General features: G+C 41.9%; 1 protein-coding gene across 4 annotated transcripts in view; it reads right to left on the bottom strand.

The window, feature by feature from the left end:
* Nucleotides 1-15,698, bottom strand: part of THRAP3 (thyroid hormone receptor associated protein 3) — a 62,868-nt gene extending 47,170 nt beyond the window's left edge. For 3 of the 4 annotated variants that reach the window (XM_036025775.1, XM_028512075.2, XM_028512076.2), the window contains exon 1: nt 15,575-15,696. The gene's annotated coding sequence lies outside the window, so the exon portion shown is untranslated. Of the gene's footprint in view, nt 1-15,574 lie in introns of all 4 variants that reach the window. The other variant, XR_003684603.2, reaches the window with a different exon arrangement.
* Nucleotides 15,699-16,203: the final 505 nt, after the last annotated feature.

Below are 16,203 nucleotides of genomic sequence, written 5' to 3'. Positions count from 1 at the left end.
CTCACTCTTAGCTTATTAAAGCTTTAGCGTTCGTTCACAATGCTATAAAGTAGGAAGGCACCATAATTCAAATAATCTAAAGATGTAGGCTCAACATTAATCTTTTCTTTTTTTTTCACTTACTCAGCATGCACTCAGTCAAGGATATCCACCTTAGCTTTTTCTAAAATGGTGGCTTACACACAGCTGAATCCTTGCCTATGTGGCCAGAAAAGAAAGGTATGTATTTCTTTAAACTCTTGGTACACAGGGAATCCTCAGCCTAGAATGCCTCTTCTGTCTCACCAAACTCATCCCTATGAGGGTCTCCTCCCCCAGACAGCTGTCCCTGGCTTGCCCGGGCTGGGTTAGGTACTGCTTCTCTGTGTTAACCTAGACCTGTATCTCCTTACACTCATCATCTCATTCTGTGAATATGTCGATTTCCCTAACAGTGATATGTCTGCTGAGTAAACTGATTACCCAAGCAATAAACTCTTGACCTATACTAAAGGTAACTAGGCAATTAACATTACAAACAGGCAACAAAAACCTACCCTTAAAACTAACAGGGTAAGACTTTTATCTAGATAAAATTAACATTCAAACAGACCTTTAACCAAATTAACAATAATGTTGGTCTACAGTTACTTAGTTGACAAACAGTAAAAATATAGCATTTTCAAAAACTCATTCAAAATACTTTTGCGTATATCCTTGTAAGTCATTCCTGGAATTCATCCTACCTTGTTGTATCACCCCAAATTTCTTTCTCTGCTTCTAATCAGAGAAGCACACATCGGTTTGAGGGATATTCAGACGACTGTTACAGGACAGAGAACTGCTTATTCTACAACTCACGGAATTAAGGAAACTATTCCAGTACATCCATCCTTAAAATTCTAACCAGAGAGAGCACGCACGTGCACACACACACACACACACCTTCCATTTTACCCTCCCATCACATTTCTTTCCTATTAATTAACCTTGTCTTAGATATTGGAAAGAATTTTATCATCCCAAGAAGTCTTCAATCTTCCATTGTACAAATGGTGGAGAAGCAAATCAGAGCCTCTGGCCCTTGGTTACTAAGCGGAAGGAAGGAGACACCTGAAGCCCCGAGGCATCCCTCCCACCAGTTTCTATGCACCACCACCCCGATTTGCCCTGCCTGTGTTACCCAGACAGGCAAAGGTGTACTTTTCGGCTTCTACCTGCTGTTAATGGGGGAGGTGCAATATGCAGTATACATCTATTTTCTTGGTTCTGTAAATCTGAAACTGCTCCAGAATTAGGCATTTAAAAAGAAAAAAGGCAAGTGACTGAGTAGTGTTCCCTGGCTCTTGATCATTTGACAGATATTACTGATACTGCTCAGTTGTTCACTGGAGTAGTCAATGCTGAGTTTAAGGTGAGTGAAGAGTCAGCCTTTATGAATAGTCTGTGTGGAATTACAGGCAAGATTTTTTTTCAAAGAAGTTGAGAGAACACTAATTCCATACAACCTGAACTGCTAAAATGTGTCATAAGTGATGGTTAAAATGTGTGGAAAAGGGATCAGTTGGACAAACTTACAAAGCTTGTGAAAATGTAAACTACTTAAGGAAAATGGTTATTCTGCCCTGGCTGGTGTGGCTCAGTGGACTGAGGGCCAGCCTGTGAACAGTCTCTCTTGCACGTGAGAAATAACCACACATTGATGCTTCCCTCCCTTTCTCCCCCTCTTCTCTCTATAAATAGATAAAATCTTTTTTTTTAAGTATATGGCTATTCTCTGTACTATTTTTGTCAGCAGGTACTCTCCAAAAAAAAATTTTAAGCTATTGCAAAATTTTAAGCTGAGCCAGTATTGTCAAGAGAGACCTTTATTAGCTCTCAATTCACTTTTGTAGACTTAACTACTGTCAGTTTTGTGAATTTTTATCAGAAATAGAAAGTGAATTCTGCCCTGCCCTACCAGTGGCTTAGCAGAGGTAAAATTTTATTGACTTTAAAAAAAAAAAAGCTCAGGGCCAAATCTGGAAATTTTCTGAACAAGAATCACCCTTAAATACTATTACTGAATACTGAATGATTTTGGAAATTAGCTTTGTTGCAGAGTTGGTAAGATTTGTAAACAAATTCTATTGAAAATTACAGATTGCGTGGAGGGGGGGTGATTGATGGTGGAGAGGGTATGGCAGGATAAACGGTAATGGATAAAACACAGTAAAATAAATACACATCAAAAAAAGAGGAAATAGCTCTGGCTGGTGTGGCTCAGTGGATTGAGTGCCAGCCTGTGAACCAAAGGATCACAGGTTCAATTCCCAGCCAGGGCACATGCCTGAGTTGCAGGGCCATAAGAGGCAACCACATATTAATGTTTCTCTCCCTCTTTCTCCCTCCCTTCCCCCCCTAAAAATAATAATAATAATTAATAAATATTTTTTTTAAAAATTACAAGGCAAAATAGCACTTCTTTGGGAAACACACTGCAACAAATTAGTTGAATGCTGTTTAAACATTGCTTAAATCACAAGTAACGTCAGGTTACTTTATTCACTCCTGTGCTAGCAAATGTTAAAACAAGCAATGAGATCTCCATCTCCATACAAATTTTAAGCCAACATACTTTTAGTTCAAACAGTTCCAGCACATTTCCAACCTCAATACAAGTACAAAGGAAATCTCCATATTGCAAAGTCCATCTGACTGTAACTGTGAAACTTCCATCTAATCTTCAATTGGAGATGATTAATCTGCAGGGTAATGGCATACTAAAGGCAAGTATCAAGAAGAGACTCTAACAGAATTCCATAAATGCCTTCCAAGTGATGAATGTACTCAATTAAAATCATACAGTCATGAATTAATATTAGTTTTTGGCAGTACCTCTCTTTGTGAAAAGATATTTTCAAAGATGACACAGGTAAACTGTCACTAGATTTCAACATTCATAGGTGAGTATTTGTCATCAATTTTGATAGGTTAACTCTGAACCCATGTTAAATATTATCTCCCAAAGAATTCCTTTCTACTAACAGATCTGTATTACAAACGTTGTATTTGATTGTTTTTTTAATATTTTATTTATTTATTTTTAGAGAGAGGGGAAGGAGAAAGAGAGAAATATCAATGTGTGGTTGCCTCTCACATGGCCCCTACTGGGGACCTGGCCTGCAACCCAGCCATGTGCCCTGACTGGGAATCGAACCAGCCACACCAGCGACCCTTTGGTTCGCAGGCCATGCTCAATCCACCGAGCTACACCAGCCAGGGCCAATTATTGTTTTTTAATTATGCCAATTAGAAGTTTTCTCTTGTTATGTACCTACACAATGGCCTCAGTTTTGCCTCTTTGCGCCCAAAGCCTAGTTTTGCCTGGACCTTTACAAAAGAAAAAGTTTGCCAACTCTGGTTCTATGTAATTTGTAACAGAGGCATGTAGTGCACGTGACCAAATAGGGATAAACCCTTAAAGAGCAGTATTTCTCAAAACTGTAAGTCACAAATGACAAACTATCATATTTTTAATACATCCAGCAACTCACAATAGGACAAATAAAATTAGTAATCAATCATCCCAAAGCTGTTTACAAACCACTGGCCCAATAAATAAGAAAAAGTACATGTTCTCAAGTCAGACTGCTTCAGTGTGATCCCCACCTCCACCCGCTGGTTACTTATTTAAATCTATCTTTGTTTCCTCATCGGTAAAGCTGGTTCCTACTACCCCAGATTGCTATCAAAACTGAATCAATTATTACGTATGTAATGTTCTTAAATCAGGGCTTAGCACGTAGTAAGTACTTAATAAACATTATTATATTATTCATCATGTCAAGGCCAAAATGACAGTGAAAAGAAAAAGACCTCAACCACCTAGTATGGGTAGTTATACGGTCATTAAACAATCACCTTCTTTCTCTTGAGAATTCAGAATTTGGCTTTATGGCAGATTCAGAATAAAAGTTGCTTATTACACCTTCAAAAGCCTCTTTAAGAAGCAGTGCACTCTGGTAACAAACCCAAGCCTGTACTTGATTCCAGGCTAATCCGAGTATGCCTCCTAAATGACACCATAATTCTGTGCCCCAGGTTCTCAACTTACATGAGAGAGATCAACATGCCATCTGTACATGATAGTTTCTACTTAGACTGACGATGTTTAAAATCGTGTGTGCGTGCAATGCACAGGTGCCTCGGAGCAAAATGACATCTCATCTGAGGAGTCCTATTCATCCACAGGATAAGGCTGTCTTATCTGAAACCATAACAGCTACTTTCTCTCATTTATCATTTTATCCATTACAAAATTTTTATAAGCTACCCGTTTCCCTACAACATAAGCCTCTATTTCCTTGAAAACTAACAGTCCTACAATATCACTAATACTGGCAGTAAGTACCAGATCAAATTCCTGTTTGTATTCCTAGTGTCTAAGGTACATGTTTGGGGTTTTTGTTTACTTTTTAAAGATTTTATCTATTTTTTAGAGAGGAGAAAGAGAGGGAGAGACACATCGATGTGTGGTTGCCTCTTGGCACACCCCCTAATGGGGACCTGATGGCAACCCAGGCACATGCCCTGGACTAGGAATCAAACTAGTGAGGCCAGCACTCAACCACTGAGCCACACCAGCCAGGACTGTTTGTTGAATGACAAATATTAACTATACAGTTTCTTTTTACAGTGGTAAAATATATGTAACACAAGTTTAAAATCACTTTTAAGTGCACAGTTCAGTCCAGTGACACTAAGGATATTCACACTTACACAACTATAACCACCATCTATCTCCAGAACGTTTTCATGTTCCCAAACTGAAACTGGGTACCCACTGAACAGTGACACCCCCACAATCACCATGCTGTGAGTACCCTAGATACCTCATATAAGCGAAATCATACATTTGTCCTTTTACGTCTCGCTTATGTCATTTAACGTAATAAAGTCAAGATTGTTGTTGCATAGGTAGTTTTAAAAATGGAAAAAATGCATACAGAATCAGAGAACTTGTGATATTAACATAAACTTTTACTTGAATGAAAATGTTTAATTCTTCTTTTCATCTAGTTTTCTTTTTAGTAATACACAGAAAAAGTCAAGCTGTACAAGAGTACATAAAAAAGAGGTCTCCTTCCTAATTTCTGCCACCTCTCCCTAATTTCCAGTCCCTCTCCTTGGTTTAATGTTTTATTTTGGAGCACAGTTGCCAACTACTAGTTGTCTGCCTTTGAAAATGTCCCCTTAGTAAGATATTCAGTTGGCCTGTCAGGACTGGCTATTCCTTGTCCAAGAACACTAACTAACATGAAGATCTGAAACAATGTGCATTAAAAGTTTAAGCACTTTTACAAATGTTTCACTAAGATAACATTCACTGAGTGCACCCTATGAATAATGTCTTTGCTAGGCAGCATGTTAAGGCAAGAAGCATGTTACAACCTCTGGAGTCCCATAAAAACGAATTTAAGCCCTGGCTGGTGTAGCTCAGTGGACTGAACACAGGCTGCAAACCAAAGGGTGGCCAGTTTGATTCCCAGTCAGGGCACATGCCTGGGTTGTGAGCCAGGTCCCCACTAGGAGGTGGGTGAGAGGCAACCACACATTGGTATTTCTCTCCCTCTCTTTCTCCTTTTCTTCCCATCTCTCTGAAAATGAATAAGTAAAATCTTAAAAAAAAAATGAATTCAAAACATTTTGACTCTGCCCTGACCAGGTGCTTACTTGATTGGAGCATCATCATGTACACCAAAAAGTTGGAGGTTCGATCCCTGATCAGGACACATACCTAGGTGCAAGTTCAATCACCTGTCAGGATACAGGCACATGGAAGAGGCAATCGATAGATGTCTGTCTCTCTCTCACTCTCTGCCCCACCCTCCCTCAAATCAATAAACATGCCCTCGGGTGAGAACTTAATAAATCCTTCTCTGTGAAATCTAAGTGGAGAAAGCAGCAACTATTATAAAGCCCTATCTACGATAGGCAGAAGTGATGCTGACAAAAACATGAAATGGCAAACTAGGCCAGCGCTGTCCAACAGAACTTCAAGGTACAGTAAACGTTCTTGTGGTAGCTACAAGTCATGTGTTCCTATTGGCTGTGTATGAGAACTATTAAAATTATATTGAATTTCAATTAACTTAAATTTAACTAGCCACACGTGGTGGCTAGTGAATTAGCCTGAGCAGATCTAGACCAGATACTCAAGGTAACTTTTTCTCCCCTCCAAAAAATCTAAAGCTCAGTACATATTTAATAAACACTGACAAAGGAGGAAATGGAGTCACAAAGATTTTTGAACCGAACAAAACTAAGTTCTGGGCATTTTCTCCACTCACTACTGTTATGTCAATACATATGATTCTTCAATCTACATCTCTTTTCTACCTGGCATCCTACTGTATAAAGTGTACTATAATATAAGCAGTCCCCTAGAGTTTGTACATTTAGGGTTCTTTCCATTTATCACTTAACATAAATAACACTGTATAATTATTCTAAAAGTAAGATATATACTGTTGTTCTCCAGAAAGTCTGCAACAATTTATATTGCTCCCAGCAGTATTTGAGAATGCCCATTTCTCCACATCATCACCAGCAGTAATTGTCATGTTTTAGATGGAGATCTAAGAGAGAAAATGCTACCTCATTGTTGATTTACTCTGTACCTCTCTGGTTTTCATTTCAATAAAATGTATTTTGTCAAGATAATATATATATATTTTGGCCCTGCCTGCTGTGGCCCAGTGGATTGAGTGCTGGCCTGTGAACCAAAGGGTCGCTGGTTCAATTCCCAGTCAGGACACATGCCTAGGTTGCAAACCAGGTCCCCAGTGAGGGACGCATGAGAAGCAACCACACATTGCTGTTTCTCTCCCTCTCTTTCTTCCTCCCTTTCCCTCTCTGTAAAAATAAACAAAATCTTTAAAAATAAAAATGGCTAAAAGAACCATTAAAAAAAAGCAAAATAAAAAAAAAAGATAATCTAATTTTTAAAGTGGTTAGCCAATTGTTCCAGAATTGTTTGTGGATAATTAAGCCACCCTTCCCTCACAATCTTGAAATACCACCTTTATCACATACTCTGTACTTTCTACCTGCTATCAATTGAGGGCTTGGGTGTTTTACATTATCCTTTCAGACAATGTCACATGACTACTTTCCGTTTCCAAATAGTTAACAAGCAGCCATCTATCATATATAATAATAAAATTACTTTGTTGGATCCCTACTATGTGCCTTGACACTAAGCTAATCATCTAACCATCACAATAACCCCACTGACAGTAAACAGTGACTTCTCTCTCCACTTGAAATTGAATAGATACTCCAAAAGGTTGAACAACTTGCACCACAGTTCCAATTAAAAAGAAAAAAAAAAAAAAAGCTTTTAAGAGGAAGATTTCCATTTTTCATCATATCCATCTGAAAAAATCAAGACCTCTAGGTACCACGGATCACATACCTCCTTCAGCATGCCCTACTAACTGAAATTGCAGCTGAATATATTTTGCTGAAAATGGAACAAAGAGTACTCCCTATCTAGAAGAGAATTTCCTATCAACTTACTCTCATTATATGTTTCCTCCAACACTACGCAGCCTCCACAGCTAAAATGGAATACAGTAAGCCAACAATCGATTAAATATATTTTCTTCCTCATTCTGTACTGTCCTTTAACAAGGCACTACATTCAAGGCCACTTTAATAACCCCTGGCTGGTTGAATGGTGAAACAATTTATACATGCTGAAGGTAAAATGTCCAGCAAAAACAAGCACAAAACAGAAATAAAGGAAGAGAACAGACAAGCTAAGTTCTTTGCTAGGAACAAAGACAAAGCATTCTCCATCAACCCAATCACCTTCTAAATATTTCAGGCAAATAAGAGGACTATCACAAACAATGCACTTTTGCAACTAAGTCCTCCTGAAGCAAGGCATTAAGTATTATTAAGCTTTCAGGCCTGGCTGGTGTGGCTTAGCAGCTTGGGCATCAGGCCTGCTAACCAAAAGGTCACTGGTTTGAGTGCTAGTCGGGACACATGCCTGGGTTGCAGGCCAGGTCCCCAGTAGGGGGTACATAAGAGGCAACCACACATTGATGTTTCTCTCCCTTTCTCCGTCCCTTCCCCTTTCTGTAAAAATAAATAAGTAAAATCTTTTTACAAAATAAATAAAGTAAAATGTCAGTGCAGAACTGCTCTAAAATGAGCCCTACCAACTCAGCCTCTTTCCCTCAATAGCTCCTAAGACACCTCTTCACTCCAATAGAGTAGTTTAAAATCTCTTGTCCAATCTATACTTGGCTAAAGTGACTGAAAATTCAAGGAAAACAATCATTATCACAACCTACTTATTGAATTACTTCAGTTTTATAGCAGACTCTAGAGGGTGGGTTTTGAATACAAAATTTTAAAAAGCACCTTTATAATTCAATGACAATAGGTATATACATTTTAAAAATACAGATTGGTGAGTTTTGACAAAATATAGTATGTAAACACCACCCCAACAAAATACAGAATATTGCCATCACCCCAGGAAGTACCCTGTTGCCCCCCCTGTAATCTCCTCACCCACCACCATACAATTTTCAACTGGTGGAATGTAATCTCAGTAAACCGGGGATTGACAGTGGGAGCACTCTGAAACTACCGCCCAGCCAGCCTGGGAATGAAACTTATTCATTCCCGTATCAATTCATCCTTTCAGTATTTACTAAGCCTCTTCTGTGGGACAGTGATCACCCTAGGTATGGGGATTCAACAGGGAATTAAACAAATCCCCTCTTTACTCTCTAAAATAGTTGAAGACACAGTAAATTAAAAATAAATAATATGACGCCCCATAGTAACATCGCAGGATAGGGCAGTTATCAGTTGATAAAAGAAGCACTATTATAGACAGGGTAGTCAAGGAAGGCCTCTCTCCAACACTTCCCAATGTGCTACATGCCTATGAAGGGACACCAGAACTGCCAAAGCCAAAATGTGATACAGCACCTCTGTGACAGCTAAGCAGAAAGAACCTGAGAGTATACAAAGCAAGGATCAGAAGAATCACTTTGTTATATCTAGAGCAAGGATTTCTTATATTAAAAATTTTACCCAATTCGTGTTTTCTTTTGGGCAATCTCACTCTGACACCTGACCAAAGTCCTCAGTCTCCTTTATTTTTACAGTTTTTTTCCTGACAGCCCATAGTCTGGTAGCCAAAGGCATTCGAGTCAGGACTCCAGGACACATCCTTTAGATACACTGGGACCATCGTCTGGGGAAGCCTGAAGTAACAGAGAGCCCTGGAGTGAAGAAATCTCTCAGGTAAATGTAGAAAGCAATCTCACCTCAGCCCTGGCTGGCGTAGCTCAGTGGATTGAGTGCAGACTGCGAACCAAAGTGTCGCAGGTTCGATTCCCAGTCAGGGTACATGCCTGGGTTGCAGGCCATGACCCCCAGCAACCGCACATTGATGTTTCTCTCTATCTCCCTCCCTTCCCTCTCTAAAAATAAATAAAATCTTAAAAAAAAAAAAAGAAAGCAACCTCACCTCTATGATTTCCTCTATCAATCTTTTATTTACACTGCTGTTTTGATTAAAATAAAGAAAAACGAAATTGAGTTATTAACTCCTCAAAAAACACACAGAATTATTGAAGAAAAGCAATGGACTTCACAGAGGCACGTCATTCAAACAAACCAACAAGCCCCGGCTGGTGTGGCTCAGCAGGTTGGAGCATCATCCCGTAACCTGAAAGATGCAGATTCCATTCCCAGTCAGGGCACGTGCCTCGGTTGCTGGCTCAGTCCCACCTAGGTTGGGAGGGTGCATGTCCTGGGTGAAGATAAAACAAACAACAACAAACACCTGGTCCTTATGCCTCAGGACGGAACCAAAAGTCTTCTAAATAGACATTCAGCAACTTCTCTTTGTTTGGCCTCCCATCTTCCGAAACACGCCAAGCTATGCAGTTACAACATTCCAGATGCTAAAAAGCAAATCAGGCAAAACAAAAATGAGGACACTGCACATATGCCAGCTAAAAGGTATGGGCAAGGGTCAGATCAATGCCTTCACGCTTTCTAAAAGTCCTTGGGTTTCTTCAGTTTAGAAACAAAATAATTCAATTGTTTTGGGTTCACCCCCTCTCACTGCTTCACCTACTGAAGTTAACTTAAATTTCCTTTTTTTTTTTGTAAAGAAACAAAGGGAAGAAATGAGGCACCAAAATAAAAAAAGGTTTAATGGTGATGTACTATTAAGACAGCAGCATGACTTTAAGTGGGTGCATTAGCAGCCTGTATCATATATCTAGAACAAAGACAGCAAATTAAAACGCCTAAAGACATGTAATATAAAGATGTAAAATGATAAGCATCAACTAACATTTTGCTCCATGTCAGGCTGTGGTGAGGTCTGTGACAAACCAGAGAACATACCCCCCAAAAAGATGGCTGCTGCAAAGCTAAAAGAGGGCCATAACTGACAGTCCTGATTTTTTTTTTTTTTATTGATTTTAGAGACAGAAAGGAAGGAACAGCCCTGGCTGCTGTGGCTCAGTGGACTGAGTGCCAGCCTGCGAACCCAAAGGGTCACCAGTTTGACTCCCAGTCAGGGCACAGGCCTGGGTTGTGGGCCAGGTCCCCAGCAGGGGGCATGCAAGAGGCAACCACATATTGATGTTTCTCTCCCTCTTTCTCCTTCCCTTCCCCTTTCTCTAAAAATAAGTAAATAAAATCTTTTTTAAAAAAGGAAGCCCTGGCTGGTGTAGCTCAGTGGATTGAGCGCAAGCTGTGAACCAGAGTCACCAGTTCGATTCCCGGTCAGGGCATATGTCTGGGTTGCAGGCCAGGTCCCCAGTGGGGGGCACGTGAGAGGCAACCACACATTGATACTTCTCTCCCTCTCTTTCTCCCTCTAAAAATAAATAATCTTAAAAAAAATTAAAAAGGGGTGGGTGGATGGATGGATGGAAGGACAGACAGACAGAAGGAAGGAAAAAAGAAAGAGAAACATAGATTTGTTGTTCCACTTATTCATGCATTCATAGGCTGCCCCCTGTATGTGCCCTGGCCAAGGAATGAACCACAACCTTGGCGCAGGGTGGAGGAGGGGGTGGGCAATACTCCAACCAACTGAGCCAGGGCCAGATCTGACTTTTCAAAAGCAGGCTAAATCCAAATTTTTACATGAAAAATCTCCATTTTTTAATGCTGACAACTATTTCAAACTTCCAGCACTGTGTGAGCCAAACAAAACACATCTGCAGGCTGAATTCAGTCCACAAGCTTTCAGTTTTCAACCTCAGCTATAAAAATTATACCAGGTTCTCTCAGTGGCAGAGCTCTAACTTTGGGGCAGAAAGCACACCCTATGCTTCCAATAACAACACACTATCATCTAAAAATATACTAAAACCCTGACTAGTGTGGGGTAGGTTGGGCACCCCCCACCCCAAACCAAAAGGTCCCCTGGTTTGATTCCAAATCAGGGCACAAGCCTGGGTTGTTGGTGGGGTCCCCAGTTGGGGGCATACAAGAGGCAACTGATCAACATTTGTCTCCCTCTTTCTCTCCCTCCTTTCCCCTCTCTGTAAAAATAAATAAAAATCTTTAAAAAGTAAAATAAAAGTACATGAAAAATATCTATGAATATACATCTGAAACCCCTCATGTTGAAGGAAAGAAGAAATTATCTTATTCTTCACACACTAAGGTGCTCCATTTGTTCCACTAAACTAGGAACTGTGAAAAAAAAAAAACCCAATGAAGAAGACATGAGGCAAGTGATTTTTTGTGAAACTGAGTTCACTAAGGTTCAGCTTCCTCAGTATGTGCACCAGCCTGTACTTCCAGACAAAAGCAAACTAAAAGATGATTTCTATGGCATGGCACTTAATCTTGATTTAAAAAAGAAAACGAGTTCCCTTGAAAGCAAATAAAGACAAAACTTTTAGAAAGGGTACCTATGATTTTATTCTCCTGGTAAGCCGGGGGCAACTACTTTTTTATGAGTTATAACCCTACACTGGATAGTCTAGTGCAGTGGTTCTTGACTTGACACGCTAATGAATATGATGGAAGGTAACAGCCTTTTTTTTTTTTTTTGAGAAAATGGACTCCCTCACAAAAATTTTAGAGTTCATGGGCTCCCTGCAGCCCACGGACCACAGATGAAGGACATCCTGTTCCAGAAAATATTAAACCCACGTAATTGCCAAACCCTCAGTCTCCTCCAATGGATTTATCCCTACTCCACTAATCTACTTCAGGAAACTAGATCTCCGGCCTGGACCAGCACAACGGCCTCTTAAATGATAACCCCCACCATCCATTTTCCACACCTCTGCAAAAGTGCCTTTAAAATACAAATCAGCCCTGGCTGATTTGAGAATTGAGTGTGGGCTGCGAACCAAAGGGTCGCCAGTTCAATTCCCAGTCAGGGCACATGCCTGGGTTGCAAGCCAGGTCCCTAGTGGGGGCCACATGAGAGGCAACCACACATGATGTTTCTCTCCCTCTCCTTCCCTTCCCCTCTTTCCATAAATAAATAAATAAATAAATAAATAAATATGAATCGGACGGCAACCCCTCCCACCCCTCCAAAGGCTTCAATGACTTCCCTGAGCTTACCTCTCCCTCTCATCATTAGCCACTCTCTTTATTGTGTGTCGCACACACTCAGCCTCTTTTCAGAAAGTTCAGAAAGCTCAATTCTTCTCAAGTTTTGGTATATGTTCCCTCCACCTGGAACATTCTCTTCATGACACCCTACAAAACTGAAACTGTCTCTTCACTCCTGATAAAAAAAACTCTGACTACCCTTAGGTCGCTCCTTTTTTGACTACTGGAGTCCCCTGCTTGATACTTCTACATCACTTTTCTCAACTTGTAATTTATTTGCTTATTCCTGTGTCTTCTCCCACTATACTGTAAATTCTCAAAAGGCAAAACCCGTCTGTCTCACACCCCTATGTACTCCCAGAGCCTAGCACAGGACCCAGTAGATGGTAGGTTCTCAGGCACTATTTGTTTAATCAATCACTCAGTCAAATACTGAATTAATCTTGGATGTTCACAGAATGAATGTGTGAAGTAATCCATCAAAATCTAGTATTTGAAAGAAGAGTATTAACTACAATTCTTTCAATTAACCACACTTCCATAGACATCACTGTGCCCAAGAGAAAGAGGCTAGCACTCTAAGATTTTTAATGGTCTAAACCCTTCATTATAGCCCTGGTCAGGTAGCTCAATTGATTAGAACGTTGTCCCAATACACCAAGGTTGTAGGATCTATCCCTGGTCAGGGGACCTACAAGAAGCAACTAATGAATGCATAAATAAGTGGAACAACAAATCAATGTCTCTCTCTAAAATTAATTTAAAGAAAAAGACCACCAATTCTAAAAAATAAATCTTATGTCTATTTTAAGAGTTTTTATTTACATATTTTTAGAAAGAGAAAACAGGGAGAAAGAGAGGGAGAGAAACATCAATGTGTGGTTGCCTCTTGTGCACCTCCTACTGGGGACCTGGCCCACAACCCAGGCATGTGCCCTGACTGCAAATCCAACCGGAGACACTTTAGTTCGCAGGCCAGTGCTACATCCCCTGAGCCACACCAGCCAGGATAATCTTTATGCTCTCTCAGTCAGCCTCATCTCTTCCCATCTCGGTGCTAATCTTGGAAATACTCCAAGCTTTCTCCTTCCAATTTCTTGGTACAAAACAGGACACTCTTTTTGCAATCTGTAACTTCACCACTGAAACCGAATTCAAGAAATATCTGTACTTGATGTTAAATATGCTAAGGAACTACTGCTGCTGCTTTCATTACTGCCACCACCACCACCACTAAAATTGGACAGTACCCAGTCCGCACACTAAAAACAACTGTCTCCAAAATTGAACTTTCACTCATATAAAAGGTTAAAAAAAAAATGGCCCTGGCTCCTGCAGCTCAGTGGATTGAGCACAGGCTGGGAACCAAAGGGTCTCCAGTTCAATTCCCAGTCAGGGCACACGCCTGGGTTGTGGGGCAGGTTCCCCAGTAGGGGGAGTGCGAGAGGCAACTACACAGTGATGTTTTTCTCCCTTTCTCTTTTCCTTCCCTGCCTCTAAAATCAAATAAAATCTTTTTTAAAAAATGGAACTGTACTGGACATAAAGGTTTTTTGTTAAACAGTTTCTTATAAAAACTCCAACTCACCTCTTCTACAAAATACAATCAAGCCTAAATAGCTGCAGAAAAATGTTTTTCATACTGCTCAAGTGTGTACACTAGTTCACAAAACACATTTCCCAGTTAAAAATAAACTTGTGGAATTTGCTCCACAAATTCTTCATGGAAACAGCCGTCTTGGGGTCTTTAACAGACTTCTATATAACGGGTACACACATTAAGGACAGGCTACAACAGACAGTATTTTCACACACACAAAAAACGAAGGGCCATCTGGCATGAGACATGTCTTTCTGGTCTGGACCTACCCTCTAGAAATCCTACAAACGATGGTGATAATAGTAACAGTGTTTAAATACCTGTCAGGTAATGAGCTAAGTGGCTTTCAATTTAATTTCACTTAATCTTTATCACAATCCTACAACATGACCACTGTTTCTTACTCACCAGCACTGTGGAGATAAGGAAACTGAGGCACTTTCAAGTGAAGGCCCCTGACCTAAATTCAAAGCTAGCAGGGCCAAACTTTGAAACCAGACAGATGGGGTCCAGGATCCCTCGGTTACGCTGCCACCAGAAGCTTCATTGGTCTCTCCGGCCAGGTTCTACCATAACTCTCAGATTTTTTTCCTACCCAACTAACGATCCCCCCGTAAACACTGTACTACCATTGAAGGTTTCCACCTTCGGAGCGCCAGCGCTACTCCCCAGCTTCTGCCGCCATGCTCCTCCCCTAAGATTTAGAAAAGCAAATAGAACAGCTGGTAAAAGTTGGTTAGGTCCTAAGGAAGGCAAAGAAAATTGCCTCGTATACGCAGAACACCCGCCGATTACCACTGGAATGCAAGTCGGCCTCCCTCCAGTCCAAGAGACTGAAATAAAAGTGGGCGCACCAATGTTCCCGGGGCAGAGAAATTTGGACCATGCCTCCTCTGGCCACACGGCAAAAAGAACGGAAGAGGTACTAACATTTACTGAGTGCCAGCCACATGCGCCCTAAGGGAAGACAGAGTCAGGCCAATGGAGGCTATGTCGGGGGGAAAGGACACTCAAGAGTTCCGGGAAAAGGGGAAATCCAAACAATTGGTCTCACAGGACTAAAGAGGGAGAGGGAGAACGTGGAGGCCAGTCCCCGACAACTTACAAGAAAAAGAAGGCAGGGTAGAAGGTGCTCGGAGGTAAGGCGGCCTCGAGCCTCGGGAACTAGGCCGGGGCGAGGGGAAGCCCAGAAGGGCGGGGAGGGGGAGGAGCCGGAGGGAGCGGGGCCCGCTTAGAAAAGGCCCGAGATAGACGCCGAGGAGCGGCTCCGCGCCAAGCGAGCCTGGGGACCCTGTCCCAGCTGCCGGGGTGAAAACATAAAAGACGAAGTGACTAGACTCGATCCAATGGCCCTAGTTCCCAACAGAGGCCCCCACTCACCTAGGCCCACCACAGCGACCGCGGCTGCAGCCTCGCAACGGCACAACCGGCCCAAACCTCACCCCCTCCCGGCAGCGCGCCCCGCGTCCCCGCTCTCCCACGGCGGCAGCGTCGTCTCGCTCCCTCCTGGGAAATGTAGTCGTAAAGCCGTCTTTCCTCGCAACTTGACGGTGTACTGAACTGCGTTTCCCACAAGGCAAAGCAAGCGTTGGGCCCGTCGTTTTGCGTCACGCGCCAGGTTGTCGGCAGTCACGTGGGTTGTTCCGTTCCATCCCCTCCCCCCGCTTGGGTGGCCTGGGGAAGAAGGAGGGAGTTGGAGGCGAGGGGCGGAGGCGTTGCTGACGCCACTGCCCCCACCATTTTGGAGCCAGCCTGGAGGTTGGAACCAGACTGGAGGGAGGGCCTGAGCCCCACCCCCTTGCGGCCTGCTTTTGCTGTTGAAAAGTCTCTGAGGGGAGAACCCGGTCTCCCGGCGTTCAGTCAACCCTCACTTTGTGACCTTGAGCAAATCGGCTCCGCTCTCTGAGCCTCAGTTTCCTCCCCGATGAAATGAGACTCGTAATTTCTACCCCACAGACTGTTCCGAGGCTCCGATAAAGTAAGGCGGGTGAAAGCCTTTAGTACCCTGG

Source organism: Phyllostomus discolor, chromosome 5, assembly GCF_004126475.2.
Source record: "Phyllostomus discolor isolate MPI-MPIP mPhyDis1 chromosome 5, mPhyDis1.pri.v3, whole genome shotgun sequence".
NCBI classification, from domain to species: Eukaryota; Metazoa; Chordata; class Mammalia; order Chiroptera; family Phyllostomidae; genus Phyllostomus; species Phyllostomus discolor.
Note: the sequence above shows the minus strand (reverse complement) of the source record. Positions and strands in the feature narration are given on the sequence as shown.